Here is a 24746-nt window from a genome sequence, read left to right as displayed (position 1 = left end):
CAAGATCAAGTCTTATATAAAGGTAGATATACCTCTAGACTATTCAATTATATGCACCAATAACTTCTCTTTTTGCGTAAGGCAGTTTGGATTGAGATTTGTATTTCTTGCATCCAAAAGCATCTGATCTGCCATTTGGTATTTGGAAAATTATTTCCCCTGTCTGGACCTCAGTTTCTTCATCTGCCACACAAGGAGCTGGGCTGGCTAAGCTCCATTCCAGCTTTGAGATTCTGAGATTTTTTTGATCTTTTGCTTCCAATTCTTTATAACACACCTGGCCATTTTCCCTGATGAGAAAGAAAAGCGTGAATGTAGATCTCATTTATCATACTGTAGTTGGTGGCAGGGGTGGATCAGGAAAGGCTACTCTGAGGGAAGTATTTATTTTTAGTTGAGGCATGAAGAATAAGGGATGGTGAAGATGGTATATATAGTATGTATTTTCCAGGCAGTGGGAGCAGCCAGTTGTAAATGGGAGATTTGGGGACAGGTTGGTTTGATGTTTTTGCACCACAATTGTAAAAGTAAGCATCTGTCCAGTCTTGAGTCCATATGCCCACTCCTCTCCCACATCCGCCTTCATAAAGATCTTCTTCCTTATATATATCTATTGTGACTGCAAATTCCTTGAGGACACAGGTCATGGTTTAATTAATTCAATGCGTCTAGAGTGCCTAGCACAAAGCTTTCTATAGACATGATGATGTGAATTTCAACCCACAAGATAAAGTCTCAAAAATGAGAAAAAGCAAGACAAGCTTTGACAATGAAAAGGACACAGGGCTGGCTGCAATGAGGTCTTAGATAGGAAAAGAAAGGAAATGGGGCTACGGAATTATATTTAGAGAGAGTCTCAAATGCCAAGATAAGATATTGGGGCCACAAATTGCCTTTATATAGGAAACTAAATAACAAGGTTATCAAAGGACACATTTGTGCAACTGAAATGCATTCCATCTCTTTAACCATCCAGGCCATTGACAGATCATTTGGCAACAGGGGATTTGTGTGAGCTGAAAATACATTATGCTCTGGAGACAGCTTGGGGAGTTTCTGGCTTTAGCTTTTACTCTTGGCAAACTTCCAAGAATAATCAGTTATATATTTAGGCTCATTCCTCACAGGTGTGGACAATCAGGGTCCTGGGAAAGAGGATAACTCATGTAGGAATGCAGCACATTCAGACAGTTATTTGAGGTGGACCCAGAACAAGCCAAGCCTGCATTGATCTGCCCTGCTCCAACACACACATATTGTGTTTAGCATCTGCTCTTTATCCAAATCCTCAGAGGAACCTGGAGTCTGAACAGGCTGTGAACTACTCTTTCAACTCAACATGTCCAAAATACCCAAAACGCAAATTCATTCTTGTCCTCACTCAACCCTAATCTTCTGCCCAACTTACACATTTCTACTTCACCAATATCTTCTCAATCATCCAGGCCTGAAAACTGACAGTCATTTTATTCTCCACCTGCTATTGCTGCCCCCTCATCTCAATAGTCTCCGAGTCTTGCCAGTTTCACCCTCCTCATCTTATTCTTTCTCTGGGAAGGGCTCTGATGGCTCCATGCTCATATTGTCATTGAGGCTTATCTGAACAACTGTTACAATCAGCCTTCATTTTTGAAACAAACTCAAACTTACAGGACGTTGTAAAAACAATATAAACCATCTGAGAATATGTTGCTAATATGATGCTACATTATCCTTGAATATTTTAGTAACTGCAAAAACCATAATACAACCGTCAAATTCAGGAAATTAAAATTGAGACATCACTGCAATCTAATCGTCAGACTCCAAGTTTTCCCAGTTGTTCCCATATCCTTTTCAGTAAAAAGATGCAGTTCAGGATTACATGTATTTAGTTGTTATGTATATTTAGGTCTTCTTCACACTGTAATAGTGCCTATCTTTCCTTGATTTTTAAGACTTTGACACCTTTGAAGATTATAGATCACTCATTTTGTAAAATGTCCCTTGATTTGGATTTGTTTCATGTTTCCTTATGATTAAACAGGTTATGCATCTTTGGCAGAAATATGATAGAACTCATAAAAATGTGCTTCTTATTGCATCTTATTAGGTGGCACACAATGACTTGTCTCATTACTTGTGATGTTAACTTTAATCATTTAATAAAGTGCTATCTATTAGGATTTATAAAGTTATTCTTGTTCCCTGAGTAACTTACAAGTTTTTCTTGGGAGGGATTTGCTTTGAGACTATGTTGATATTTTATTTCTCCTTAAACTTTCAATTTATTGTGTCCATTGATATGGATTCATCAATTTCTTATTTAGTGAATTAGTTATAGCCTTGTTACTATCACTCATTTTGTTGCACAAATTATCCTAGATTTGAGTAATGGAAGCCTCTTTGAGATGGCTTCTGTGACCTTTTGGCATGTCCTCATCAATTTGAACACCTAGACTTATAATGTACTTGTCCTACCCTAGCCCTAAAATAAATAATTTCTTCAATGAGCCATGGCCCTTTTATAGAAGAATGGCATTTAGAAACCTAGATCTGGTGTGACTATTGTTACTAGGGTGTCACTGCTTGTAGGCTCTCACAGTGGTGAGTTAGGAAATTTATATTTACACATTTATATCTATATTTATTCCATATCTATTTATATAAATTTAAAACCTTAGGTTCACACCAATATAAATCCATTCTAATTTACACAAAACTTACCATCTGAAATGCTTTTTTGTTTTTAACAGAATCTTTTGAAGAGCAGAGGTTTTAAATTTTGATGAAGTTTATTAGATTTTTCTTTATGGATCATGCTTTTTGTATCATATCAAAAAACCTTTGTCTAACCCAAAGACACAAAGATTTTCTTCCTTTTTCTAGAAATTTTATAGTTTTAGGTTTTATGATTTTGCCTCTAATTCAATTTGTAAATTTGTATACATGGTGTGAAGTATGGGTGAAGAGTCATTCTGTTGCATGTGTATATCCAATTAGCCCAGACCATTTAATGCAAAGACTATGATTTCTCCATTAAATTGGCTTTTCACCTTTATGCAAAAAACAGTAGATGGGGGTAATGTCAGCAAGATGGTGTAATAAGAAGCTTCTGGCCATGATTCCTTCCCAGAGATACCAAATTAACAGCAATATCATGAGTATTCCAGAAATCAGTTGGGTAGCTGAAGAACCCAGGAGAACATATAGCCAGAAATAAATGACTTAAAATGTTAGGAAAATTTGTGGCATTTTGCACACTCCAGCCCCCCCCCCTTCCCCCCCAATGCAGTGCATCCCTTCATCCCAAACCTCTGAAGTCCTGGGTCCTCCTGGGAAAGAGTGGAATTTGTGTTCAACATTCTGGCTTCAGTCATTTAGGTGGCTGCCTGAGGGATTGGTTTCTGTTGTCTGACTTGAAGCATTGATGGCAACAGTGGCATTGTTTAGATACCAGGTTGGAGTATGTCCATGCTAAAAACAGAGGCAAGCACTGTATCATGTTAAAGCAGCAGGAGGTCTGAAATTCCACAGGCAATTATCAGAGGAGCAAAAGATTATAGCCAAAGGAATACAATAGAAGCAGAAAAAAAAAAACAAAAAAACAAACAAACAAAAAAACTCCTGAGAAGAATCAGGGCTGAGCCTCTTAGAGAAATTAAGAAAGTTAAAAGCAGTCATATGTACTGAAATAAAGGCACACACACACAAGTCCATAGAATATAAAAGCTCAGAAAAGTTTTGAGAGGTCCCAGAACCTCTAGAAAGGCTGATTAGTAAAGGTCTTCCCTTGCACAAAGTCAGTCTATAAAGACTAAGAAAGTGGCTGTTTAGTCAAATGCTCAAACCTGAACAAAAGATCAAGGCATATACAGAAACAGGGATACTCATCCCAATGAAAAAAATAAAATAAATCATCAGAATCTGGCCCTAAAAATACACAGATCTCTGAATCATCGATAAAGAATTTAAAACAACTGTCTTGAAAATGCTGCATGAGATAAAAGAGAACATACATGGGCAACTAAACAGAAATCTGGACAAAGGTGCATGAACAGAATGAGAATATCAACGAAAAAGAAACTATAAAAGAGAACCAAAATTTCTGGAGCTGAAAAATATATATAATAATTGAATTTAAAAATTACTAGAGGTGGTCAACAGTAGACTTGATCAGGCAAAAGAAAAAAATCAATAAACTTGAGGACAGGTCACTTGATATTATTGAGTCAGAGAAGCAATAAAAGAATGGAGAAAAGTGGAGAGAGCCTAAAGGACTTCTGCAATACCACCAAGCAGATAAATATGGGGGTCCCAGAAGGGGAAGAGAGAGAGAAAGGGACAGAAAGTTTATTTGAAGATATAATGCCTGAAAACTCCTCAAGTTTGAGGAGAAATAAACAGACATGAAAATTCAATAGATTCAAAGAATTTTAAGTAGGATAAACCCAAAGGTTCCCACACTAAGACACATTATAATCAAACTGTCAAATTCAACAACAAAGAGAGAATCTTGAAATCAGCAAGAGAAAAGTGACTTATCATATACAAGAGAGCCTCTGCAAGATTATCAGTGGATTTCTCAGCAGAAATTTTATAAGCCAGAAGGCAGTGGGATGATATATTCAAAGTGCTGAAAAAAAAAAAAACTGTCGACCATGAATACTATATCCAGAAACTGTCCTTCAAAAATAAAAGAGAAACGAAGACTTTTCCAGATAAACAAAAGTTGAGGAAGTTCATTACCACTAGGCTTGTCCCACAAGAAATGCTAAAAGGAATCCTTCAAGCGGAAATGAAAAGATAAGATACTAGACATTAACATGAAACTATGTAAGAATGTAAAGTTCTCTAGTAAAAGCAAATATATAGGAAAATAGAGAAACCTGTAGCATTTTAATTGGGTGCATAAATCTACTGTTAGTTATTGTTTCTAATTTTTAAAAAACATAAAAATAATTATATATCAATGTTAATGGGCACACAATATATAAAGATGTAGTTTGTGACATTAATACCATGATATGGGGTAAGAGTAGAGCTGCAAAAGAACAGAGCTTTTGTGTTTGAAGTTAAACTGTTATTAGTTTAAAATAGATTGTTATAATTTTAAGATGTCTTATGTAATTACAATAGTAACCACCAAAAAAATACCTATAAAATATACACAAAAGGAAATGAGAAGAGTCAAAGCAATCACCACAAGAAAATCAATGAAACACAAAAGAAGGCAGTAAGAGAGGAAAGAAGGGATAGGAAAGCTAGAAGGCATACCAAAAACAATTAAAATGGCAACAGAAGTCCTTCTTTATCAGTGATTACTTTAAATATATGTGGATTACATTTCCTAATCAAAAGACATAGGCGGAACGGATAGAAAAATAGGCTCCAATTAAATGCCATCTATAAGAGACTCACTTTAGATCTAAGGATATGCATAAGCAAAAAAATTTGAAAGGATAGAAAAATATTCCTTGCAAATATTAACCAAAGGAGAACAAGAGTAGCTGTCTCAATATCAGACTTTATGTCAAAAACTGTTGCAAGAGACAAGTAGGGCATTATATAATAATAAAAAAAGATCACTTTACCAGGAAGGTATAACATACTATGAAACTATATGCACCAAACATCAGAGCTCCTAAAGATATGAAGCAAACTTGGCACAACTGAGTGAGAAATAGACATTTCTACAGTAATAGTAGGAAATTTTCTATAATAGATAGAACAACCTGACAGAAGATCAATTAGGAAACAAATGACTTGAATAACATTATGGACCAATTAGACCTAACAGAAATATAGAACACACTCCCAAATCAGCAGAATATATATTCTTCTCAAGTGGGCATGGAACATCCTTCAGATTAAGGACTGGTTAGGCCACAAAACAACTTTAAAAAAGAGGGTTTTTGGGAGAGAGAGTGTTCATACATAGGCAAGTGGCAAGTGGGGAGGTGGTGGGGTGGTAGGGAGGGACAGAAAGAGACAGAGAATCCCAAGCGTACTCCATGACCAGCGAGGAGCCCAGCCTGGGGCTTGATCTCATGATCTTGAGATCATGACCTGAGCTGAAGTCAAGAGTTGGGCACTTAACCAACTGAGCCACGTAGGTGCCCCATGACTCTTAAATTTTTAATTAACATTGTAATATCTTAAATTTTTTAAAACAATGGAAACCATGCAGAGTATCTTTTTCCAATCGCAATGGAATGAAATTAGAAATCAGTAGCAGAAGGAAAGCTGGGAAATCCACAAATATGTGGAAACTGAACAATACACTCAACCAATGAGCCAAAGAAGAAATGACAGGAGAGATTAGAAAATCTTGATACAAATGAAAATGAAAGCACAATATACCAAAACTTACGGATTCTGTGAAAGCAATTTTGAAAGGGAAGTGTGTAGCTGTATATATTTACAGTAAAAAAAAAAAAAAAATGGGATCCCTGGGTGGCGCAGCGGTTTAGCACCTGCCTTTGGCCCAGGGCGCAATCCTGGAGACCCAGGATCGAATCCCACGTCGGGCTCCCGGTGCATGGAGCCTGCTTCTCCCTCTGCCTGTGTCTCTGCCTCTCTCTCTCTCTCTCTCTGTGTGACTATCATAAATAAATAAAAATTAAAAAAAAAAAATGGAATGGATCTCAAATCAACAACCTAACCTTATACCTCAAAAAACTAGAATAAGAAACAAACTAAACCCAAGTCCAGTGGAAGAGAGAAAATATTAAAGATTAGAATAGATAAATAGGGTAGCCCGAGTGGCTCGGGGTTTTAGTGCTGCCTTTCGCCCAGGGCGTAATCCTAGAGTCAAGGGATCGAGTCCCGCATTGGGCTCCCTGCATGGAGCCTGCTTCTCTCTCTGCCTATGTCTCTGCCTCTCTCTGTGTCTCTCATGAATAAATAAATAAAATCTTTAAAAAAAGAATAGAGATAAATAGAAAATAAGAAGAGAAAAAATCAATGAAGCTAAGAATATTTTGAAAAGATCAACAAAATTGATAGCCTTTCTCTAGTTAACTAATATGAGAGAAAAGACTCAAATAAAAAAATCAGTAATTAAAGAGAGGACGTAACAAGTGATACCACAGAAATAAAAATGAAACTAATATGAAAAGTTAAAGGCAACAAATTGGGTAACCTAGAAGAAATGGACAAATCACTGGAAAAACATAACCTACCAAGATTGAATCAGGAAGAAATAGAAAATTGGCATACACCTATAATTAGTGAGATTAAAGCAGTAATCAAAGACGTCCCAACAAAGACACCCAGAATCACACGACTTCACTGGAGAATTCTATCAGATATTTAAAGAAGAACGAGTACCAATTCTCCTCAAACTCCTACAAAAAACTGAGGAGAAGGACAGCTTCCAAATTCATTCTATGGGGCTAGCACTACCCTGATGCCTAAGCCAGACAAGATACTATAAGACAAAACAAACAAAAAGTAAACAAAAACAAGACAAAACTTCCCTAAACACCATAAAAAAACTTATGAAAAATATCATTCATGAATATTAATGCAAAAATCCTCAACAAACATAGCCAAAAGATGGAAAAAACCCAAATGTCCACTGACAAATGAATAAACAAAATGTGATGTATACATACCTATTAATTTGCTTGGGCTGCCATAACAAAATACCACAAACGGGGTGGCTTCAACAACAGAAATTTATTTTCCCACAGTTCTGGGGGCTGGAAGTTGAAGACGAAGGTGCCAACAGGGCTGATATCTCTTGAGGCTTCTCTGACTTACAGGAGGCTGCCCACTACCGTGTCCTCACAACTCCTCTTCTCTTTGCCTGTGACACCCTACTGTCTCTTCTTCCTTTTTAAGGACACTAGTCCCCTCGGATCAGAGTTCCACCCTCATAATCTCATTTAATCTTAACTACCTCTTTTAAAGCCCTATATCCAAATATAGTCATATGGAAATTAGAGCTTCAACATAAGAATTTTGTGGAGACACAATTCAGTTCGCAACAACCCGTAAGGAAATATTATGCAGCCTTTAAAAGGGAGGAAATCCTGGCATATACTACCACATGGGTGAACCTTGAGGTTCCACACAGAAGACCTCTGATTTGATCTTAGAACCTGCCCCCTCTCCTGCACCCAGAACTCTCACCCCTCCTAACCATATACAGTCCTGTCACATGCCTTTGCACACATCTCTACTTCTCTCCTTGAGTACCTTTCCTTCATTTCTCCCATCAGAAAGAGTCATATCCATTCTTACCAAGCCCACCCAAAATGTTCTCTTTAAGGCTCCTTCTCCTCAGGGAGAGTTCACTTTTCTTTTTTGTGTGTGTGTGTCCCACTAGTTCTTTGTACAACACACTATATTATGACTCTGTTTCTCCAGCCCGTTCTTTCCAGTAATTGTAAGGTCCTAAAGGCACAAGGCTCTTCCTCTTGCCACCCATCCCTAGCACAGAGCCCATGTAGGGTAGATACTCAGTGATGCCTGTTGAATGATGCGGGCACAAACATGCAAACAGTGGGAAGAGAACTGACTCAATCAGACTTGGTGGGGCCACTCAGTCCACTCTTGGCAAAGCATGGTATGCATATCAGTAATGGTCCACAGGATGATTTTTAGGTGGCATCTTGGATGGATCCTTTTTAAAAAATAGTTATAGATTGATTTTAATGTGTCCAAAAAATATAACTACACCTTAAACCTGTGCATTCATGAATCTCATTGTTTCCCATGGGGCCAGGTAAAAAGCAGTGAGTCGATTTAACTAAAATTATCTAGTAATTAATACTGCAGGGTGGTACATGGACATGGTAAAAATCCCAAATAGCTAAAAACTGAGAAACCCTGAGCTAGTCTTTGGCCTCGCCCTTGGGCAAAATTATGGGTGATATTCCCAATGACACTCAGAGCGTGGTATTTTGCATGATTCATTCTATTTTTCAGTCTTCACCAGCAGGTTTGGGAGGACCTGGGGAGGGGATATAAGGGCGTCTTCACCATGTCTCCACCTGTTTTCCTTGGTGCTGCCTTCAGTTTTGTCCCGAGTGAGGAATGATGAGGCATTCTTGCAGAGAACATCAGCTAGTTCCTTTCATAGCCAAGCTCATCAGCATTTCTGGTGATTGTGCATTGTGGTATCTGCAAACAAGTGATATATATTCTGCAGGCCTCTTTATTGGGATGCTTGTAAGATACATGTTAAAAAAGATGGGTCTTTGGTTTGCTTCCAAGTCACAAAGACGTAAGTCCTCTTTTAAAAATGTTATTTGTGCCTAAAGCTGACCTTACAGAATAGAATGTGTAGGGGCAGGTGGCCACCAGGACGGAGAGTGGGGAGAAAGAGCAGATGGGGGCAGGTGGTAGTGGTGTTTTTATATTACAGAAAGATTCTTTGCCTTACAAAAGGATTAATCACAGGGTTCCTTTTAAACAGAAAGTTTCATGCATTTTAAAAGAGGATTTGATTTACAAGAAACTTTTCAGGAACACAGCTGCTGGGCAAGCAAGCTATTTACACTGACTTGAAATCCATTTTATGAGCCAGGAGTCTGGGGTGTCGGGGGAGGGATAAAACTCCTTTAGTTTTTAATTGACGAGTGATATTGACTAGCACAGTGAGGGGCCCAGGTACTGGGCCTGAGCCAGCGGGCTTCTGTAGTAAATATGTGTGAATGTGCTGAGCGCTTGAGTATTGATTCATTTATGTACCTGTTTGGCTTTCGCTGTGAAGGGCTTTGTACTTTGCCGCTTTAGAGCCAAGCTGGCTTTCACAGAAGCCTGTGTCAGAATGTACCGGGTTGTACAGCATGAATCATCTGGCTCGATGGCCTCTGGGGAGGGGACTGGCCTTGGACAGCACTGCAATGAGTAGACTCAAACACATCAGTGGAGGGATTGGGCACTGGGGGTGAGGGGGGAGCTGAGATCTTTGCCTTGGAAACAAACCTCAGGGTTCCTTTTAATCCCTTTTCCCCCTTCCACCCAGACTGCTAATCGTATTCTCCCTTGCAATTGTCCCACTCCACTGAGTTTTTATTATCACTTCTGTCTTGTGGAAATTCCACACGAGCCCCTGGGGTCCTGAAATGATTCCCTCTTTCCCTGCTCCCTGCTGCAGTGGTACAATAGCGGAGTGTCAGGTTGAGAGCTTCCAGAAAGAGAGACAGTCCCACTGCTGAGCCTCTAATCTCAACCAGGCAAAGAAAGGCACGCAGGGCCTTTGTTCCACAGGTTCTAAGGCCCATCTTTGTCACGGTCCACGGGATTTCATCCTGGAGCTGGCAAAACAAGGATATCACATGCAAAGAAGACCTGCTTTCCTCAGAGGGTAAAGCTATCAGAAATTCACTCTCTGTTGATGGCAGATGTTCACTGGGTGTGTCAGAGAGGTGGGAACTTCTTAGACAGAGTTTGCATAATTAGGGGAATAAACCCAATGGCGACTGACTTCAGGGAGCTTACAATCTAAAAGGAGAGAAAGGACAAAAAGCAAGTACATTACTCTGCCAAAAGGTCTGTAGGACGATCCAGAAGACCTGCTCCCCTCCCTCGGTCATGAGACTCCATGCGACTTGCTGTAGCTGACGAAATGTGAAGAAGCCTAAGAGGCATTGGTGCTTTGCTGGACTTTTCTTCTTTCCCTTGGGCAAGTACAGAGGTTCTCTGTCACCTGGGCCCTGAGTGAGAGCAACAAAGATGACAATGTTGGTGGTGATGCTGGAGCAAAGCCCCCAGCTAACCTGCAGTGAACATGTAGCATGAGCAAGAGATAAACCTCTGTAGCTGTAGAGCCCTGAGCCTTTAGTGCCATTCACTAGCACGGCATAAGCTAGTCCCTGACTGATAGACTTTGGCTGTATTCTGAATAGCTGCAAAACTTAATCTTAAATGGATCTTATCTGACCAATGTCAATTAATCTTCATTTTATAGTGAGTATCTGATGAGTGCTTAGGAAATCAATATAAAAGCAGAATTTGGGGAAATGAAAGGAGCATTGAGATTTGTCCAATCCAGACATTTTACCATTGATATTCTGCTGTATTTGCTCGTTCACAGCTCTCTCTCTCTCTCTCTCTCTCTATCATTCCTCTGTCCAGCCATCAAGCCACTTAGGACTGGCACATTTCAAGTAAACTTCTACTCTGTCATTTTTAGATGATTATCATTTATAGTACTGTTTTTAGCCTAATAGTACTTCGTGTTGACTTCATGTAGTTGTGAACTTCAATTGAGACAAGGAATTTTTGGAAAGGTAAAAAAGTAGCATTCAAATTGCCTATTTGATCAATGTTTATTGAGAATATCAGTGATAGACATAGTTGCGTATGAAGTCTTGGGAACACAAAGATCAATCAGTGTCCCTGTGGTGGAGAAAGGTGGAGGTTTTACCATCAGAACAAAGTTTAGGCTTCACTTTAGCGTGTTGATATCTGTAATTTTAATTTAGCCTCAGGATCACCAATGACCATCTTTGTAATAGGCACATACACAGACATTTGAACTTGTTAATTTTCTTCTTTGTTTCCCCTCTTCAGACCGCCAGGGCATTTAATCTTCAACTATGGTAGAAATGCATAGAGACATACTTTCTAAAAGCACACTGTACTCACATGCACAAGTTCACGTTGATGTGAATGCAACTAACATCATGCACCACAGAGTTTGAAAGAAGTCAGTGATTAAAAAGACGACATGGAACAGAATGAGCTCTTCCAGCTCTGAGTCGTCAAATCCTTCCACATTTGGGACCAGCTTTGGGGAGGAGGGGAGAAAAATCCTTCCTGTGCCAGCATGAGTCAGGGCTGAAGAGCAAAGCAGTTTAGGACCAAGGGGCAGAAGCGTCATGCTGGGCTGGTGGTATCCATGGCAACTCGGGTGTCTGCTGGAGTTAATAACCCTGTTTTTCAGATCTCAGCTGCTCTCCTCTGGAGGAGAGAGAAGGACCAGGCATGGCCCCTTTTAAAATTTTTATGAATTTCCCAGTTGGTGCATCGTGTCAGAGGCACCAGTCCCTTCCTGTTACATAACCAGCGGGGCTGACTCACTCAATGGGGCAGAGTGGGCTGAATGAGACCTGGCAGCTGTGAAGACGTTGGGCAGCCTTTGGGGTTCCCTGCAGGACACAGAGCAGTGTTTGTTGCAAACTGCCCCCTCCTAACAGATGAAAAAAAATGGATTCCTTTGCTACACCCCAAAGTCAAGTTCGCCTTGGTGCCATGTCTCCTCAGCCCTGTCTTGTTTCCTGGCATATGAATTCAGGGCTGCTGAATGTCCCAAGTGTTTTAGCCTCAAGTTGTAGCACCTTGGTTCACATCCCAGCTTGGCGACTCACAATTTACCTAGCCTTCCTGTGCCTCAGTTTCATCTTTAAAATCATAAGGATGTTGACTAGGTGAAATAATCTGTGTCCAGCGTCTAGAGCAGTGCCTAGCATATGTTACAATAGTGTTCTTATCCGTGCTGCTGGGGAAGTTCACCGAGGGCTGAGGCATGCCTGGGAGTAAAGTAGGGTGGGAGTGGAGGCTGTGATTGCAGCCCAGCAAGCAGGTGGGTGAGGCTGACACAGGAAGATGAGCTAATGATTCTGTGACTGAAAATAACTCAAGCCTGTCAGTTCCTCCCCGCCTGCATACCCACCCACAAAACCTGCCCATCTTCCAGTCTTCTCCATCTTAGCAAATGACACTTTCACCCACCCCATTGCCATAGCCAGTCGTCTAGTGCCATCTGTAACTCTTCCTTGCCTCCTTCCCCAACCAATCACCAAGTCCTGTCACTGCCTGGATTACTGAGCTAATTCCTTCAGCAAATTTGAATTTGGCTTCTACTGTGTATTACACACTGTTCTAGGCCCTTGGATATATCAGTTAAAGAACATCCTTACCTTCATGAAACTAGAAGAGAAGACAAAATGAACAGAACAAGCAAGTAATTCCTATAGTACTGTCAACGTCCACCAGGCAAAGGCCACTGGAAACACAGGTGTAGTTGAGCAAGTTGGATTTATTGCTCATTGCACCGAAGGAGATTCCCAACAGTTGCCCTGGTATATCATGTCTGTCATTGCAACAGTAATAAACTGAGCATGTCCCAGAGCAGCCTCCTGGCCTTTGGCCAGAAGGCATTGACAGTTAGGAGGGAAGTGCTGTAGAGAAAGCAAAGCAAGGTATAAAAGGGGGTATTAGAGGTACCCTGGAGGCAAACTGCAGTATTAAATAGGTGGTCAAGATGAGCTTCACTGAGAAGGTGAGATTTGTGCAGAGAAATGAAGGTGATGAGGGAAGAGCAAGGGCATCCCAGATGGAGTCAACAACCAGAGAGAAAGTCCTACAGGGAAGTGAGCATGGGGGGCCTTGTGAGGACTTTGGCTTTCATGCAGAGGAAAATGGGGAGCCATTGCAGGGTACTGAGCAGAGACATGACATGATCCTACTGACATTTTAAAGGGATTGCTTTGCCTGCGGAGTTGAGATGAACTGCAGTGGGCCAAAGGACCAGGTGGAAGGTTATTTCATGGAACCCCCACTTCTCTTCATTCCCCTCCACCAACACACTTAAACAACATGCTAGGGGCCCTAGAATAAAGTACAACTCCCTGAATACAATGTCTAAGGCCCTGTCTCCCCTCCCCTCTGCTGGAGCCTATGCTCCTCCCATTCTCCTGTCTTATCTCCTTCTCTCCCAGGCACATTTTTGCTCCAGTTACACTGACTTTCTCTGTTTTATAAACCTGCTGTTGAAATGGCATATCCTCCCTGCATCCCCAAATCCAGAATTATTATCCTTGAACACTCCTCTCAATGGTCATTTATGCACTGTATCAGAGGTTGTCACTCACTCTCCCCACCACAACACATTCACATACACACACATGCACACACACACACACACTGACTATAACTCCCTATAGGCAGGAACTGTGTCTGTCTTACTGAGTGTTGTAACTCTGTGCCTGGGGTAAAAGACATTTCCTAATTATTTGAAACAAATGAATGCATCAAGCCAGCACTTTATACACTATTTCTAAATTTCACACACACACACACACACACACCCTGGGAGATTTGTAAATTATCCTCATTATATGGAAAATGAAATGGAAGCTGAGAGGCTTTGCCCAGTCATTAACCATTCCAAGCTCCAGTTTCCTCCTTTGTAAACTTGGGATCATTTTACCAACTCTCCAGGGGCACTGGATAAAAGCACCCAGCCGTGCAGGGCACCTTGTTACCTGTTGCCCTGCCCTCCCTTCATCCACCTCATGGGCCCTAGGCCCCCCACCTGATGATACAAAACCCTGGGGACCCAGATTCAGCTGGGGTACTTCTCTATCTTCTGAGAGGAGGCTGTGGTGTGGCTGAGGTGTCTGAGCCTTAGGGGTTCAGAAACAGCCAGGGCAGACAGAAAAGAAGTTGGGAGAGGAAGCAAAAGGTCCTGATCCTAGCAGGATGTGGGTCAAGATGCTCATCAGGCTTGCTGAGGAAACAGTCACCTTTATAGAGATAATGGGATGATTCTGAGGGATGATTCTGAGTTTGGAGCAATGCTCTTTACTCTGGTCCACAGGGTGGGCTGGCCAGCTGGACTCAATTGCATCTCTGAAACCAGGGAGCAACAGAGTGCAAGTGGAGCGGGAGTGCAAGGAGAACCAGAGTGAGAAAGACAATCTTAAGCAAGCCTCATGTCCAGTGAGGAACCTGACATGAGGTTTGATCTTATGACCCTGAAATCATGACCTGAGCTGAAGTCAAGAGTTGGTTGCTTAACTGACTGAGCTACCCAGGTGCCTTCTCTCACAACTATACTGATGCTCCTGAGAGGCTGGGTAGGCATGCTGCGAAATTCAGTTCAGTTAGTCTCCACCTTGCTTGGACTCCATAGTTTGGCCTCCTAAAATACTGTCTCTGCAGGCAGGGCTCCCCCAAATCTCAGTTGGGCATTCTGCCTAGATCTTTCCCCATGCCCTTCACTCACTTATGCCACCCCCTTTCCCACACCACCACATCATTCCACTCTCAAGATAACAATTTATTTTACCTATGACAAAGACTTTCATATTTTAAATCCTATTGGTCCTTTAAGGGTGGGCTCAACCTTAACCACTTCCTGGAAAAATCTTTTTGATTTCTCCTTCTTTTCCAACCAGAAGAATCCATTGCTTCTTTCTCAGCATGCCCATAGGCTCTTGTTTGTACCCTTGAGCATCTAATTCATTCTGCTCACTTAACAGGGAAATGAGTAAAGCAGCTTAGGTGGAAGGCAAAAGGGAATGAAGGGGACTAGGGCAAACTAGGGAGCCCATGCCCCACCCAAAATCAGCAACCAGTTAATAACCAGCTCTGGTTATTTCTCATTGAATGTCATCATGCGGGAGTGTGGGCATATTATTGCTGCATCTAATATGTTTAGAAGCTATAAATGTGGTATTGAATGTAAGATGTCCTGTCTTTTTAATGTTGGCAACAAACCAGTTTAGAAAAAAATACCATGTGGGATGAGAAAAATATAGCTGATATCAAACATTTTGTGACCCTTTTTTCACTTCTATCTTCCCCTAAGATGCTGAGCCCCTGGAGGGCAAATCAAATAGAGCAGAAGTTGAGAACTGTGACTTAGCCTTCTTTGGGCAAGTTCTACCACCCAGGAGTACTTGATGAGCCTTGTCTCATCCTAGCACTACCAGGTCACTTCCCAGAAAGGGCCCGTGTGAGGTTTAAGGACAGTGGTTCTTGGAGTGCTGAAATGCTTTCATGATTTTCCAGTCATAACTGGTGTCTTAGCCCAGTGCCTGGCACAGAGTAGGTGCCTCATAATCATTTGTGGAATAGATGCATGTTCTATGAGCAAGTTCACTTATTCCAGAGCAGCAAAGATGTCAGCACTCCAAGGAGTTCAGAAGAACTGGGTCAAATTTTTGTTTCTCTATCTTTAGGATGTGATATTGGAAAGTTATCTAATCCCCTTAATTATATTTCATCATCTGAAAGTAGGCTGATAAAGAGAAAATGTGGTTAAAGTCTTGGTACACTGTAGACAATTAATAGCAGCTATCAAAATGGGGTTTGTGTGAGAATATTACGTGCCTCTAGCCATAGTTGGGTTAGCATGTCACCCAGATAGAGCCAATTAGAGCCTTGGCCATCCTTTGCTGGGAGTTTTGATGGAAATATTGGCAAAGAAAACCTCTCTCAGGGCAGCTCTACCAGCAAGATGCAAGCTTGAGAAGGGGAACTGTTGAAATTCATCCTTGTAGCATGGAATAAATAGAGAAATCAATGTCTGGGAGTAGTTTTTGGATATTTTGATCCAGCTATGCCTAAAGCTGGATCCAGCTATGCCACTAAGCTTCTAGTCACAGAGACCACAATTGTCTCCTTTCTTGTTTAACTCAATTTCATTTGGGTTTGTCATCTGCATCCAAGAGTCCTGACCAATATATAAGCCTGTCTAAGTGAGGAAGGCGACCTCCTCCAGGAAGACAATGAGTTACTTCCAAATGTACATGCTTGCTGGAGATTTGAGTGAGTGGTTTCTGTTTCAACCATAGGTCTACATTTGTGTAGCTGATAATTTATGGATGGAATACAGTGGTTTTTAGAGGTTTTTAGAGGTTTGGTTCATGTGGAAAGTTAACCTATGAGAGCCTAGCCTTCCTGGTCAGAGCAGAAGTCCAGAGACCATGGAAATGGTGTGTTTGTATGAGCTTGAGGTGAAGTTTTACAGATTCCTGACTCTGAGACCTTAGGCAGCAGGAGGGTGTCTGTTTTATAGGACTCACGTCACAATCAGAAGTGACAAAGAAGCTATGATGATGTGACAACAAGGTTTGGCAGCCAAGTGCTGCCCCTGACAACACTTATCACCCTGGAAGACCTATTCCAAAGTGGACAGGTATCCTTGTCTGTCCTTAGTTGCTCTGATTCCCCATTAACATGCAAGGTTTTACAAGCTGTGACTCCAAGTCAGCCTCAAGGGTACAGCATCATAACCTTTGCCTCCAGCTCCCTGATGCAGCCAAATCATAGGCATTTCTGTTCTCACATGCCTCTACTCATGCGCCTTCTCCACACACTACCCTGTGCTCTGCCAATGGAGCTAAAATAAACCCTTGTTTTACCAGCCCTCTCATACACGGCTGACACAATGTGCTGCGGCAGAAGAATTGGGTTGAGTGGAGGTGGGGGCAGTGCAGAAAGGAAGGATTGAATGCTAACTCTCTCCCACTCAAAGAGGACTTGGCATGAAGCCCGTGTTTCAGGCTTATTTTGACAGTTCCAGGCCAGAAGTCATAGGGACTGTAGCCGTAGAAGTCTTAAGAAACACACTTTTTGTTAATCCATCAAAATATTCCAGGGGAGCCAGGTTGTTGGGGCAAGTTTTATGTCATCCTTGGCATCAAAGGAGAAAAAAGAAATAAATGGTCTGGCTCACACGCTGAAGCTCTCATCACAGGAGGGAAAATTAACCTTTGCTGAGCCCCATCAAAAACAACAACAAATATTTGTTGAACACTTTGCATGTGTCAGGTGCTGTCCTCAACACTTGATGGGTATGGATCAGTGATTCCTGGGCTCATCCTCTGAGGAAGGTTACTGTTATTATCCCATTTTAAGGATGAGGCAATGGAGGCTCAGAGGGGCCAGGTGATATGCCCAGAGTTCATCACAATAAGTGGTGGAGGTGGAATTTGAACTGGTTTGTCTGGCCTCATGCTCTGTAAGGAGCAGGGATCCATCCTCCTAGTCCTAGGACCTGTGCTGAGTGAGTCACATTCATTATCTCATTTAATCTTTGCAATAACTTTGAGGCATAGGGAACATTAGCTCTGCCCTACAGAAGAAAAAACAGGTCCAAGGAGGTTGAGTGATGCCCAAGATCACCATTCAAAAATAGCAGGGTCAAGGCACCTTGCTGAGTTTCCTGGCTCCAAGTCCAATGACTTTTCCACTGATTTTTACCAACATGGAAGGCAGAAAGGGCCAATTGCTCAGATCAGAGCTGAATTCAATATAGAGACAAGCATAATAGTATGTATCTTTTCTGCTTCTTTCTGGTTTTGATCCTTTTTCTTAGAAAAATATAACAGGTTTTCTTTTGGGGCCATGGTGCTCAGTGCAGTGCACTCTCTCAGCTGGACTGCTTTGCTTGCAAGAAACAGTAACGGACTTGGGCTAGATTGAATTAAAAGGGGTTCATTGGAAGGATATGTGCTTTGTTATCTTATTCATTAAAAAACTATGAGTACCTAATACATTCCAGGCATTATTCTAGGTGTTGAGATGTTTCAGAGAAAAAAAAAAAAAAAAACAGACAAAGATCCCTGAACTTGTAGAACTTAGTGTCTCGCTGGGGAAGGGAAAGGGCTGTTGGGCAGACAGACAGTAAACAATAAGGAAAAATAAGCAAGTTACAGGATATACGAGAAGCGATAAGTTATATAAAATAAATAGAAGTAGAGCAAGGCAAGAGTGCCAGAGGTGGCACTTTTAGCAGGTTGATCAGAACAGGTCACGTTGAAGAAGGGAAGCTTGAAGCTAGTGAGGGGTCAGCCATGCCAGTCAGAGCTCTCAAAGGCAGACACATGCTTGGTATGTTCCAGTAGCAGAAAGTAGAGGCATGTGCTAGAGCAGAGCGAGTTGGGAGAGAGAGACAATGGAGGAAGTTGGAGAGATGAAAAGGAGCCTCCAACTATGTGGGCTCTTACTGGCCATGGCAGGGACTTTGGATTTTACTCTGAGTTAAATGGCGAGCCTGGAGGGTTTGCACAGAGGAGTGATATGCTCTGAATTTCATTTTGGAAGATATACTTTGGTAGAGTAGACTGCAGAAGCAAGAAGCCCAATTATGAGGCAGTTGCAGTACATCCTTGCAAAAGATGATGGTGTCCAGGAGGTGGTGAGGAGCTGGATTCTGAATATACTTTACATATACTTCAGGAAGTCTTCATACATTGCGTGTGGAATGTGAGAGAAAGACCCGAGTCCGAGATAGCTCCAAGGCTGTTGGCCTGGGTAACTCATTGCTATCCAATGATATGAGAAAGCCTATGGCTATAGCAAGTGTAGGGGGGAGATTAGGAGTTAGATTGGAGTTTGGGGTGCCTGCTAACTATTTAAGTGCAGGGTTTGGATATATGAGTAGAGTTCGAGAGAGAAGCCTGGGTGGGAGATGTAAATAGTTCACAGAATCTAAGGTAATTATGAAAAAATGATTTGGAAAAGACAGTAACTATGGCAATTTCTCAGGAGCAAGAACAAAAGGAATTTTCCCCAAAGGAAAATAAGAATGTTCTGAACATGTAAGGTGGACATGAGATAGGGTATAAGAAGCACTCAGAGATGTCCACTGCAGGGCCATGTTCTGAGCATCGCTGGCATTTCTTTCCAAGTCTTCTGCTATTGTCAAATGAGGCTAAGTGATGATCCTGACAGCCTGCTTTCCCATCTGCTCAGAAAAATCTCCATGTCTGGGTGGAGAGTGATGGCATGTTTAGGCTATCTTATTAAACACTGTTTATCTCCTAAAAGCAGTCAGCAGCATGTTTAATCAAAGTCAGGGCAGATGTGATTTGCAACCTCCAAAAGTCACTTTTCATTCTACTTTCTCTCCCTTAGAGAGAAACAACCCCTCACTCTCACCCTGAGTCCTGGAGGAAAGTGATATACTAATATCACGTATCTCCATCATGGGGAATAGATTGAAAGGGGTCACCCCTCACCCATCCCTGACAACTTTACCCTTTGTCCTCAGCCTCCTGGTACTTTGGGAATGGAAAGGAAAAGTGAATCCAAAATAGAAATCCAACTAAGTCAGAATGATCTTATTCTTACTCTGATGGGGCTGGGGAAATTTAAACCACAGAAACATCTTTTTGTTTGTGAAAAACTTGTTTGTGAAAAAACAAGCTTTTTCCACCTTGGGATTTCCCACTAGAGATCATATGTTGAGTGGACAGATTTCATTTCCCTTTTCACCCATGAAGAAATATAGCCATGAGTCCATGTTGCTATGTCTTCCATTTCTCTGCCCACAAATATCCCAGGAAATAATTCTATCCTGATGTTATGGGCTGAATTGTGTCTTCCCACCCCCTCCCATTCATATATTGAAATTCTAACCTCTAGTATCTCAGAAAGTGACTATATTTGAACATAGTGTCTTTTAAAAAGTTACTTAAGTTAAAATGAGGTCATTAGGGTGATTTCTATTCCAATATGACATCCTTATAAGAAGAGAAAATTTGGATGCAATCATGCACAGAGGGAAGACTATGTGAAGATGCAGGGGAAAGGTGGCCACCTGCAAGGTGAGGAGAGAGACTTCAGAAGAAATCATCCTGTTGACACCTTGGTGTCAGACTTCTAGCATCCACCATCTTGAGGAAATAGATTTCCCCTGTTTAAGCCACCCAGTGTATGGTCCTTTGTTATGGCAAGTTCTAGCAAAGTAATATACAAAGTAACACACCTCATTTAAGGGGTGAAGATTGTTTTGACCAAACTCTAAAGCTTAACTGTTTAAGTTTGCCATTTCTTAAGAGAAATGGTAAGGAAGGCTGAAGATTTTCAATGTAGTCCTGAAATGAAGGACACCCAACTATGTTGAAGGGAGAGTAAAGAAGGGAAATGAATTATTAGAAAACATTTGTGACTTAATGTTTAGAAGATGTTTTCAAGATAATTTTATCTTAATAGTCTAACCAAGGAAAATATTTATAGATATTCCCTAAGTGGGCAAATTCATGGGACATTGTTGGCAATGTTTGGATGTCTGCACACTCCATGGTAACGTTTCGTTTTCTTCCAACAGTCACCTCATCTGTTTTTCTTTAGAAAATGTTTGCTAAGGGAGAAAAAAAAATCTTCCTCCTGGAACTAAATGATTTAGTGTTTGGGATGCTGGCCAATTAAATGTGACTCCAGGAATATATTTAACCTTGAAAATGCTTTCATTTCAAACAGAAATGCAGCCCCAGGGTGAGAGGGTGACTTAATGCCTCCAGAAATGCTGTGCTGGTCTATACCTTGTTCATTCATTCAAGAAATATTTATTGAGTTCTTAGCATGGACCAGGCACTGTGTCAGGTGAACAATATTCAATGCCATGGACATAGAGTCTATGGGGAAAAGACCGAGGACTAAATGGGCAATTATATCCAAGTGTGATAGGTGCTACAATAGAAGTAGTCATGAGACCTGGGATATTAAGGGAGAATTCTTGGAGCAAGTGACATCTCAGCTGACCTTAAAGACTGGTAGGAGTTAGCAGGTTAAGAGGCAATGGGAGATCATGGCAGAGAGAGACACACAAACAAGAGGGCTTGTTCAGAGAACTCAAGGTAGAGCAGTGTGGCCAAGTGTCTGGATGCCTAGTGGTGAGAATCTGTTTGTGTTCTAGGTCAAGTATGAATTCCTACTAAGTATCTAAGAAATGGCTGAAGCACTTATTTTTCTTTCTTCCAATTTTTAAAAAGTCTTCCTTCTCTCCAGTCATTTTCTGTCTAGAGCCCAAGGTTCCATGCTGCTTTCACTGTAGCTTTGGGTACAAATTGTTGCAAGTCACCAAGCAGGTACAGTAATTGAGTCCATCTCAGGAAGAAATAATTTTCTGAGATGAATTTGAGCTTTATTTCATTGTCTCCTATTCACTCTTCACCTTGTAAGATTCTTAAATAAGGATTTTCCTTGCCAAGGAACAAACTGTGGTTAAAAATTCTCATTGTTTTCCTTCTTTTCTATGCCTCAGGCAGCTTCCTATGAAAGAGTGTACACAAAGGAAAATGGACATTTTTCAGCCTCACTTAGAGGCATGGGTTTTATTCCTAACATTCAAAAAGAACCATGCACAGCAGGGTCCCGAGAGCCATTCCATGAATCTCCAAATGCATCCAAGGGTAGAGGTGCCTTGTGTTAATATTAATAGGCTTCAGTTGGCTCTCTAGAGGAATTTTCAAAGGGCTCATTTTCCTGCCTCCATTCTCCTCCCTAGCCCTCATTGATTTTTTTTAAAGTTTGGGTTGCTTAAATCAAATATAGAAAAAGTAAATGTGTCTCTTGGAGGACAGTTTGTATTTCTCAATTCTTTCAAGTCCTCTTGGATTGGTGTTGCCACTAGGGCAAGTTTCAGCATTTCGTTTTTCTGCTCCTTCTCTGTGGAAGGAGTCTGTGTGTCAAAGAGCATGTGGAGACAAAAGGTTAGTCTGTGCTTTCTGACAGGAGACAGGGCATTTTCCCATAATGTCCTTTTGCAATGAGGAAGAATAGAGATACTCTCACTTTTGATGTTCAGATATGATGTAGAAGGTCTTTCAGAAATATGAGAGTATTCATCACTGAGGCCCTAATATTTGTGAGAATGCTCTATGAATTCTTTACATTCTGATTCTTCTAAATTATTTAAGACCAGAGAATAGCTTGTGTAATGTGGTAAAATAAATCACAGAGGTACAAAGAATTTGTGGAGAAAATTTAGAGTGTATTCAGAAAAGTTGAAAGATTCCTATAGGGCAAAGTTCTTAAAGGACATCCAAGTTGCATGAGATTTTCTATACTTCTTGGAAGACAAGCTCAGAAAGTCAACAAGGGTTCATTCAACAAATATTCATTTAACACTTATTTTGAGCAATAGTTTGCAGATAGTTTGATTGTCTTTTCTCTGGCAGAAAATGCAGGAGGATAAACCAAGTAACTATTAATTCTCAAACGTGTTTAGTAATATGGTCAAATACAAACATCTCCAAAATTGTTAGTTATCCTTGCATCATTAATAACCAATTAGAAAACATAAAAAGGAAAAGATCCCATCCATAATAGCAAGAACAAACCAAAGATGCCTAAGACTTATGCTAAATTCACTGATGGGCACAAAAGAAGATCTAGCTAGACAAATGGAGATGCATACCACGTTATTAGGAAATCTAATACAAATTCTCCCCAATTAAACTAAAAACTCTCAATGATAAAATCTCAATTAAAATTATAATAAGAAACTTAAAATGTCTTGTCTATTGCATATGTGGAATAGAAAAATATCCAACAATAGCCAAAAAACAATGAGAAATGATTTTCCATATAATATAGCCAGATTGTTTATAAGCCATTTCTAATGAATGACAGTAAAAGCACTACAAGTCAAAACCAATGGGAGAAGGCCAATATGGTATTCATAGGAAAATACGTAGCTTCAAGAGCATATACTGGAAGCTGAGAAATATTGAAAATTAATTAACGCATCTTTAACTTAAGAAGCTAGAAAAAACATCAAATAAACCAAAAAGTTAAAATGTTAAATAAAACTGATAAAAATTAATTTCTATTAATAAGATAGAAAATAACTAAGCTTTATTAATAAAATCAAATTAAGTCATTTTGAAAAACACCCAAGAAGACCAATAATCATGCAAGAAATTAGAAAGACAATGAAAGATATAACCCTAAAAGTATGTTAGGTCCAACTAATTTTTAAGTGAATTCTACTAAACCATTAAGGAATGGGTAATTTCTGTTATCCATTTTTATGCAAATATAGTGACCATTATCCATATACATACACTTTCAGGATTGTAGAGATGACCCGAAGGGTTCTAACCTATTGTTTGAGTTTATCAAAGAATTATAAAAATATTTCATGTAATATTATATATCCTATAAGAATGGATGACATAAGTCAATATCAGCCATGAACATAGATGGAAAAAGTCTGAGTTGGAGATATTGGCTGGGAGAAATCAATGCGGGAATGACAACAAAACCCACAATTCCATGAAATTAAACATTGAGTTAAAGGACACTACATCATGACCAAATATGGTTGATGAATGTCTCAGAACATTTACTTCAGTAACTGATTAATGAATAAACACTATGTAATCATTTAATTAATTCGGGAATAAAAAACCTTATAAAATCAGCACCCGTGTCTTTCAAAAAAAAAAAAAAAACTCATAGTAAGCTAAGAATAGAGGGAAAATTCCTCAATTTGATAAACTATAGCCATCAGAAATCTTTAACAACCAGAAACAATGTAAAAATGCTCACCAATACTGTGACAATTTGCAGTGGAAAGAGGTGTGGAAAGTCAGGAGCAAATTTGGGGGATAAAGGTGTGTACTTAAATAAACTTCATCCTCTATTGGATGTGGATTGGATGAGAAGTAAATAACTGAGATGAGGTTCAGACTTATGGCCTGGGCCCCTGGCAGGGGTGTTTATTGGTTGAGATCAGAGGCATAATAAGAGTAGATTTAAGGGGACTGAGTAAGAAAGCTTAGGACATGTTGTCTCTGAAAGCCCCATTAGGATGGCAGTTGGAGAAAGGATCCTGAAGCTTGGGAGAAGTCTGAGTTGGAGATGTATTTTAGGAGAAGGCAGCACAAGATGTCATATGACTAGCTGAGATTGCCCAGAGAAATGGATGAAAAGGTCCTACAGTCTATGTTCCAACTAAAGCAAAGAATGGGTATGTTTCAAGCCTGACAGATTCCCTCCTTTCAGTGCTTTTGCTGCCTCCACCAGGAACCTCACCCTCACCCTCATTCCACTTTCCCTTGACCAGCTCTTACTTGTACATCTTAGTTATCAACACTTCCTTCCCTGATCAGCCACAATAAGGTTGAGTCCCACCCTCTGTGCTCCCATCAGGTCAGTGATTTCACACAGGGAGCCAGGTTTCTGCTACAAGGATATGTAACAAATTGCCAAATCTCAGTAGCTCACAATAATATTTTATTTCCTTGCTCATGAGTAGAGGTGTTATCTAGGGCAGTTTTGCTACA

This window comes from Canis lupus, chromosome 2 (assembly GCF_003254725.2).
Source record: "Canis lupus dingo isolate Sandy chromosome 2, ASM325472v2, whole genome shotgun sequence".
Lineage (NCBI taxonomy): Eukaryota > Metazoa > Chordata > Mammalia > Carnivora > Canidae > Canis > Canis lupus.
Note: the sequence above shows the minus strand (reverse complement) of the source record.